The sequence below is a fragment of the Empidonax traillii genome, unplaced genomic scaffold, assembly GCF_003031625.1.
Source record: "Empidonax traillii isolate 1590-97213 ecotype Southwest subspecies unplaced genomic scaffold, ASM303162v1 scaffold1271:size254589, whole genome shotgun sequence".
NCBI classification, from domain to species: Eukaryota; Metazoa; Chordata; class Aves; order Passeriformes; family Tyrannidae; genus Empidonax; species Empidonax traillii.
This window is the reverse complement of record NW_020956464.1, coordinates 115,266-124,401: the sequence shown is the minus strand read 5'-3', so window position 1 is coordinate 124,401 and position 9,136 is coordinate 115,266.

The window sequence follows — 9,136 nt, the reverse complement described above, 5'->3', positions numbered from 1 at the left end:
AACTCCCCCAAATGCACCCAGAGGCCCCCGAAACCCCCCAAATCCCAATCAAACCCCCCCAAAGATGGATCCCCTGGCACCCTGGGAAAGGAACATAGTGGGCTGTACTGGGGGCACTGGGCTGTATTGGGAGAGCATTGAGGGGGCACTGGGCTGTACTGGGAGAGCCCTCATCCCCAAAGCCCCTCCCCTGGGCATCCGTGCCACGGTCTGTGAGCCACGGTGAGGTTGGATCAAGGGTTGTACTTGATGATCTCGGGGGTCTTTTCCAAGCCGGCTGATTGTGGGATTCTCTGGTTGCCATTGTCAGGGCAGCACATGCTGGATGCTCTGTCCACAGGGGATAGATGTGTCTGTGCAGAGAGACAAGGTTAGTCTGGAAAGATGTGGGGTTAGAAAAGCAGGAGAAGTTGTGGGGTGGTTGTGGAAGGAGAAAGAAGCCCCCAGGCCAGTGCAAGCAGGCACCCCTGGGCTTGCACATCATCTGCCCTCCCTGCAGGTTGCTGTCCTGGAGAGCTGGCCCTGAGGTGCCCCTGAGAAGAAGTGGAAGGCAGAGGTGGTGCTGAGGCAGGAGAGCCCCATGCTGGGGAAGAGGCTGAGCTGGGAGTGCCCAGCAGCGAGAAGGTCCTGTGTCCATGTCCTGTGTGCCAGGTGAGCTGGGGCTTTGCTGCAGAGCTGTGGGCGCTGATTGGAGTGGCTGCAGCTGCTGAGCTGGTGGCACCCAGGAACACAAAGTGTGCACGGCCATGGAGCCTGCAGGGAGGAGCAGGGACAGCCCCAGGGGAGCACTGGGGGGCCAAGAACCTCTTGGCTGGGGCAGGAAAGGGCCGCTGGCCTCGAGGACGAGGTGTTGGTTCCGGCCACTGATGGGGCCGAGCAGAGCACGAGGCCTCTTGCAGACACCTGGAGCAGCCTCCCACTTGCCAACCCTGCCCTTGTGGGGTGACACTGTCCCCTCCCTGCAGGACACTCCCCCCAAAATCCTTAGGGGACTTTTTGTGTCTATTGCTGGTTGCTGCTTCATCCTGGGGACCTGAGGGCCCCTCTGCATTCCCATCCCTGGGGCACTGTCTGCTATCCATATGAATCTGAGAAGTCCAGTAAAGAAACTGCCCAGAAGCTTTTGGTCTTTTGAGCAGCAAAGGTGTTTATATGTCGAGGTCAGGAGCAGGCGGGATTCGCATCACAAAGCTCTTGCTTGAAGGTGTCAGTACAAACAGTCTGACTTCTATGATTACAACATCTTACAAACATATTCATATGATTGCAACATCTAATCATACATAATGATAGCTGGAGTACAGGCAGAGCTCAGATGGAGCTTGGGGTGGAGCTTTTTTTGGCCCTCAGTTCTGAGGGTTTGTCCCAGGTTGGACTTGGCTCCCAGCCAAGTGCCTGTACCCTGGGGACAAAACCTTCCCCCTCCCTTTCACTTTCTCCCAGCCGACCGAAAAAAAAAAAGAAAAAAAAAAACAAAACAAAAGAACCCAAACCGAATAAATTTCAAATGGAAGATTTATATATACATAAAGAAAACTATATACACTATTAACCAAAGGGAATGCCCCAAAAGGGAAAAGGGAAGGGAAAGGGAAAAGGGAAAAAGGGATAAAAACGGATACAAAAGGGATAAAAAGGGATAAAAAGTCAAATACTCCCCTCGAGAGGAAGCGAACCACACCACACAGCTGCCAGCACTGTCCGCCTCTCAAGGCCAACCAGACACGCCAGGCCTCACTCCCTCACCCGGGCAGAGCGACAGTAGAGCTACCTCCACCTTGGGTCCACCAGAAGAAAGAGCGAGAGCTTCCTCTCTCTCCTTAATTATACTCTTGCTTATGTAAAATCGTATGGAATACTGGGAACATGACCTTGGTTCCTTGGTTACAACCTGATCACCAAGGAAGGCCTAGATTCAAAACCACTACAGGGTTCATCCCCCTTTCTTCATCGTCAGGGCTGGGGTCTCTGCAGTCTTCCTCAGTGTGACCCCTCTAACTTTCCATTGTCTTTGCCCCAGTCACTGAAGCTTGGAGAGAGCCTTGGCTTTAGGCCTATTTCTCCTATTCAAATGTCTACCTTGGCTGACTTTGCCCTAATTTCTGGCCTACAGACCCATTGGATAATGTTTCCAGCCTTCTTAAGATCAGATCCAAGGAACAGAACAGAACACATTTTTCTTTAGCAATTTAGGCAGAGCAGGTATGGGGGGGCTTCTCTCAACTGAGCAAGATATTTCAGGAAATTCTTCAGGCCTTGCTCTCGTTTCAAGGGGGAATGTCTGGGAAGGTGGCACCCCGAAGGTGAGAGTTAGAGGAGAAGGGACCCTTGGGACCACCAGCACTCCCAACATCCCTAAAGTGGGACCCCCAACATCCCAGACAGAGGAGACTCTCTGAACCCCAGAGGGCAGAGACCAGAGAGGGGGAACTCCTGGGAGAGATCTTTTGGGCTCATCTTCATAATTTGGAGTATATTTCAGTTGAATCTCAACTTTTTGCAGTTTGGGGATCTTCTTGCTATTTCTGAAGGGGTTTTACCTAAATCTTGGTGGTTTGGGTTTTTCTGGGCTGAATCTTGGTGTTTTTGGAGGTCCCCTAGAACCCTGAAGTTGGGAGATGGGGGAGTCTTGGATTCCTGGGACCCCCAGCAGCCTGGAGAGGGCAGGGACCCTGTGGAGGGGAGACCCCAAATACATACAGAATTCCAAGCAGCCCGAAAAGGGGGGGACCTCCAGAATCACAAAGTGGAGGGGTGTGTGGAGATTCCTGCCTTGGCTGGGGACCCCCAAGGTCACTGCTGGAGGTTGAGAGCAGAGATCTCCCCATGAGCATTGGTCTAGGGGAGTTCCATCTATCTCTAATGAATAATTCTTGCCTTGGTGCCAGCTTGAGTAGAATTGCTTCAACAATTACTTTAGTGTAGAGCACTGTCCTATCTTATACTGTGTTCTTGGTAGTTTTAGTGTTTCTATTGTGCAGTAAATAATTCTGATGAAGATCTTTTGTCTGATCATTTGTAACCCTTAATAATTAATTTATGTTAATAGATCTGTTTACCTTCATTAAAACCTGTGGGACAAAAGTGGTTCAGTCCCATCTCTGTAATTCCTCTGAACTGAAAGTGTTGGCATAACCCAAAGCTGAGATTGGATCCAGCAGCCCCAGCACCCCACAGTAAGGGGAGCTCAGGGTACCACCTCCCTTTTGTAAATCCTCCCTTTCCCAAAGACCCCCATGGGACTGTCAGACCTTTCAGACCACCCCCTTTTCCACCCTTCTCCCTGTTCCTCCCACTTTTCCATGGTCCCTCGTTACAATCTGCTTAAATATTGCAGAAACAACTTCAGATTTGAGTATTCACTTGAGCAAAATAAAAAATCACACAAGGTATCTGTTGATACCATAAACTGATTTATTAATTGCAAAGAGATGGAAAGAGAACGAGGGAAAAATAAGAAAATTTTGGAAACCGCTAAGATTACTCCTAGAAGCAAAGATACCACTGAAAACTACCTTTTCCATCTGAGCTGGTGAGTGGGGCGGGGGAGAAGCAGTTTATTCCTTTTTTTCTCTGTCCCTGCAGCTTTTCAATGTTATCTCTGTAGCTGCAGGGGGTCTGACAGCTTTAGTTCTCTGCAATGCACCATGTGTGGTTTCACCGCTCACGCCCCTGTCCCAGGTCATGCAGGGTCCCAGCTCAGCCGAAGGTTTGGGCCCTCAGAAAGATGGTCAGGGTAGAAGGATAAGGTAGAACTCCCACATGTGGCACGGTGGTCTTGTGATAAGTAAAGGCACCGGTTTTTATTCCAAGCAAATTAAAATAAAAGGAGGGTACTATAAACTAACTTATAACAGTCTTAGCTCTCTCCAGGCCGGCACAGTTCCAGTCTCTGGTGGCAGACAGGCAGCACGCGGTGGCGGAGAAAAGGGGAGGGCAGGTGGGCAGAGATTCTCGGCTACAGTCACCAGTTCTTCTCCCTTTCCTCTCCCTGATTTTCCAAAATTTGTCCTCAATTTTTATAGTGTTCACAGGAGGTTGAAAGTGGTTTTTTGGCACATAACCAGTTCAGATGTTGGAGGAGATACGATAACCATAAACAACGGCAGGATCTTTTGGCAGGAAAAGTGCCATGGGAAGTCCTGGTGGGAACTTCTGGCAGAGAGCTGACAGGGAATGATTGATAGGAAGGTTTTGCCAGGCAGAAACAATTTTTGGCATTTCTATACTATCTGTGTGTTACAGATGGTTGCCAGGGTAAGTGACATAACAGGGAATGCATAATGGTTACCATGGTAACCGACTCTAGTGATGGGAATGCCTGATGGTTGCCATTGTAACCATCCATAGGAAATGGAATGCATGATGGTTGCCATGGTAACTGACCGTAGCAATGGGATAGTGTGACGGTTCCCATGGTAACCGACTTCACAATCAGAATGTCTAATGGTTGCCATATTAACTGACCCTAGCATTGTAAATGCTCAATGCTTGCCATGGTAACCCACATAACATTATGAATGCATAATGGTTACCATGGTAACTGGAGTAGCAATGACAATGCATAATAATTACCATGGTAACAGAGGTATCAATGGGACTGCAAAATGGTTGCCATGGTAACTGAGATATCAATGGGACTGCATAATGGTTGCCATGGTACTCGACCTTAACTATGAAAATACATAAGAGTTTCCATGGTAAGTGACAAAATAATGGGAATGCATAATGGTTACCATGGTAACCTAGATAAAAATGGGAATGTATAATGTTAACCATCGTAACCGAAGTCACAATGTGAATACATAATGGCTACCATGGTGATAGAATGTAACACAGGCTCGAGGTCACAATGAGAATGCATAATGGTTGCCATGGCAACCACTTTTAAGAATGAGAATGCATAATGGGTTCCATGGAAACTGATGTCCTTGAGAATGGATAATGGTTGCCATGGTAATGGACGTCAAAATGAGAATGCATAATGGTTGCCATGGCAACAATGTAACAATGAGAATGCATAATGGTTGCCATGGTAACGAATAACAATGAGAATTCATAATGGTTGCCAAGGTAACCAGCTTAAAAATGAGAATGCATAATGGTTGTCTTGGTAACCGCTTATAACAATGGGAATGCATAATGGTTGCCATGCTAGCCAAGGTAACAATGGGATTTCATAATGGTTGCCATGGTAACTGACAAAACAATGAGTCTGCATAACAGTTGCCATAGTAACTGCTTTTAAGAATGAGAATTCATAATGGTTGTCATGGTAACCGATGTAACAATAAGAATGCACGATGGCTACCACGGTAACTGGCATAGCGATTTAATGGTCTCATGGTTACTGACGTAACAATATAATGTATAATGGCTGCTGTGGTAATCAACCTAAACGATGAGACTGCATAATGGTATCCATGGTAACCTACCTAACAATGAGAATGCATAATGGTTCCCATGATAACCACTTGTAACAATGAGAATGCATAATGGTTGTCATGGTAAGTGGCGTAAAAACCAGAATGCAAAATAGTTGCCATGGTAACCTACATAAAAATTAGAATGCATCATTGTTTAATGGTAAGCAATGTCAAAATGAGAATGGTAATGGTTGCCAGGGATACGGCATAACAATGAGAATGCATAATGGTTGCCATGGGAACCAGTATAACAATGGGAATGCATAATGATTGCCATGGTGTAAGGGGGGATACTTTTGATTCAGATGATCAATGGAGCATAGAGAGGTGAGAAAGTGATTATATTTGCATGTGAAACCAGCCAGAGTGTTATACAAGGTGACTTTATTGCACAAGTTGACTGTAAGGCTTATTGTGCCTTTAGCAAAGTCAAATGGGTGTCCCCCATTATCAGAGCTGAGTTCCTCCTTGGCTTGGCTCCACTCTGCAAGAGAGATACAAATCCCCTTGAAACACAATGGTACAGGTCGTCCATAGGGCTGAGAAAGGTGATGGAGAGGAAGATGATGTGGGCAGGGGTCGTTGGGCCCTTGCCCTCCAGTGGGGCACGCCCAGACTGTTGCCATGAGGTGATGAACGGGCGCTGTTTGGCTGCCACTCAAGCACCACTTTCTACTGCGTCCTGGCCCTACGTGGTGTAATGTAGAGTTGATGGAATGGGGTGTCAGCACTGCTGGGTGGAGCGATGCTCATCCTTCCATCCACACTGTGCTGCTCCGTGGGGACATCCGCCAAGCACGGGCACCGACCAGCCCCTGCAGACCCTGGTAGGCCTGACCTGTCTGTACAGGTGAGTACAGTTTGTTAATAGGAAGCAATCAAGAAAGCAAACGTTTTATATCCGCATGTGGTTCATCTCCCCCCCAAGACTTTGGATGGCACCAGTAGGACCCCTCCTGTGAGGGTTGAGGGACCCTCTGAACCCTACTGATAGGCTTTAGGGGACCCTCTGGCCACCCTCCCTGTGGAGTCTCTGTGTGCTGAGTTTTGGGGGTCTCTGGGGTTCGCGGGGGGCATCAGGACCCGCTTTCCCTGCGGTCGGTCCGCCCAGCCGGCAGGGGGCGCTGTGGCACGAGCGGCAATGGCGGCGCCGCGCGGAGCCTCATGTAGTTGAAGTTCCCACGTGGGAACTCCGCCAGCGCCTGCGGGGATAGGGTGGAAATCATTTTAAAAACTGTAACCCTTGCATTGGAAAGGACGGGTGTGGCTTTGTATTCCTGGAGCCTGCAGGCTCATGGAAACCTCTGCTGCTTTTCTGACCTCCTACCTCGTTTTGCCTGCAGTCTTTTTTCCTCCGCAGCCTTTTAGACAGCAACGTTTATGGGGTTTATGAGGACAAGACATTTATGAGGAGAGCCTCATAGGAGGTTTGTGGATTCTATGGATGCAACCTGGCAAAAAGAGAGTGGCTGAAAGAAAAGGGTAAAATATTGGGGAGAGCCCTGAGGCTCAGATCCAGTGCTGGTGGGTGGCTGTAGGGACAATGGAGTTGTATAGAGCAAGGTAGAACTGTGGGGGCACTGTGGGGCTGTGGCTCTGACTGCAGCCAAACCTCCCCATCCCAGAGGAAGGCAAAGGGCAGACAGAGGTCTCAAAATCCTCAGGGGGATGTGGATTGTATTAAAAAAAAACAATCCTGAGAACACCACAAAGGACATTGATAAAAACCTCTGCTGTGAAGGACGAGGGCCTCTGGCTTTTGCTAAGTCTGCTGTGCTCAGGCTCCACCAATCCTTTGGGGAAATCTTTGCTGTGTGAGCAAACCAGGATGCTGCAGACCCAGACTCAGCTGGAGGGACGCAGCATGGCATGGATGCCGTGTCCCCATGGGCAGGGTTTGCTTTGGAGCCTGTGCTTGTTGGAACACAGGGATCTCTGAGCTGAGCTGGGGGATGGACCCGCCGCCCGGCCCAGACACCCCATGGAGCTGCTCTGGGGTGTGTGCTGGGACAAGGGACAGACAGGACCTGCTCCTGACACGTCCCTGCACACTCCACAAAGAACCAGCAGCATCTTCCTCCCTTTCTCTAAGCACAAAAGTGTGTTTTCTTCCTCTGCAGGGGTAACCCCCCATTCCCCACTGTTCCCCAGGAAACTGCAGCCCCTGCAGGGCTCATCGCGGCCTCCAGCGCTGAGTCCTCAGCACAGGCAGGACATGGAGCTGCTGAGAGAGTGCAGAGGAGGCCTCCGAGGTGCTGCGAGGGCTGGAGCCCCTGTGCCCCGAGGAAAGGCTGCCAGAGTTGGGATTGCTGAGGCGGGAGAAGAGAAGGCCCCGGGGAGGCCTCATTGCAACCGGGCAGGAGCTGAAGGGGCCCAGAGGAAAGCTGGGACAGAGTGTTCAGCAGGGCCTGTTGGGAGAGGACAAGGGGGCACGGCTTGAACTGAAGGAGGGCCATTTAGGGTCGATCTGAGGGAGATGTTTTCTTCCAGTGAGGCTGGAGGGGACTGGCACAGACAGCGCCTGAGAGGCTCCATCCCTGGGAATGCTGAAGGGCCGGTTGGATGGAACCCTCAGCAACCTGGTGTGGTGGGAGGTTGCTCAAGTTGGAACGAGATATTTTTAGGGTCCCTTCCAAGAAAAACCATTCAAGGGTTCTATCATTCTCTCGTTCCCATCCCCACAACTCCTGTGACATCCCAGCTGCCAGAGCTGTGCCCGTGTTCCATGTGGAATGGCCAGCACCCAGCACCGAGCACAGCACAGCCCTTCCCCTGCTGCTATCACACCTTTGTGCAGCTCCCAGTGCAGCCTCTGCACCGACCAACCCTCACTGTGCTCTGAGACAGCCCTTCCCCCTGCTCAGAGACCACCCTTCCTCCTGCTCCCAGCACACTGTCCTGCCCTGCTCCCTTCAGTCCCCAACAGTCCTGAACAGCAGCTGCTGTGTGGATCTTGTCCCCCATCCCTGCAGTATGCTCCCTCTTGTCTTGAGGAAGGTATGGGGCCGTTCCATGCAGGTGGGAACCCCTCGACCGCCTGGGGGGCTGGAGCTCTGTGGGGATGGTGTGGGACAGGGAGCCCATTCTGAGATTGTGCCCCCGATGCAGCTGAGAGAGACACAGGAGAGGAGATGGAAATTGATATGGGATTGGATAGTGAGGAAAGGATGGAGATAGATCTGGAGGAGGATGTGCAGGAAGATATGGAGATAGATCTGGAGGAGGACACAGAGGAGGAGATGGATCTTGAGCAGGAAGATGAGGAGCAGGACATGGTTTTGGGATGAAGATTCCCAGCAGCAGGAAAGGCACGTCATGGCCATGCCCTGCCCCAGGGACAGGGAGTCACCTGCCGCCAGGCTAGGGCTGGGCTGGGTGGCCCCGCTCAGGGGCACGGTGCCCAGTGCCCGGGATTCTGGCGGCACAACCCCCACCCCCGACCTGGCCTGAGCCTACTTTGGGCCGCACAAACCACGTCCCAGCACCTGGGACCCAGCTCCCATCCCAAGCTGGGCTCAGGCCTGGCACCAGAGTCCTACTGTGCCCAGCGTGTGCCAGGCTGGGGGCACAGGGAACACCCAGCAGGACCCGACTGCACTGACCGTGCCCTTGCTTTTCTGCCAACACTGACGGACATGATGGCCATGGAGTGGCACTTTGTACATATCTTTTGCATGTTCATGGTTGTTCTGTAAATATGTTTTATAGTC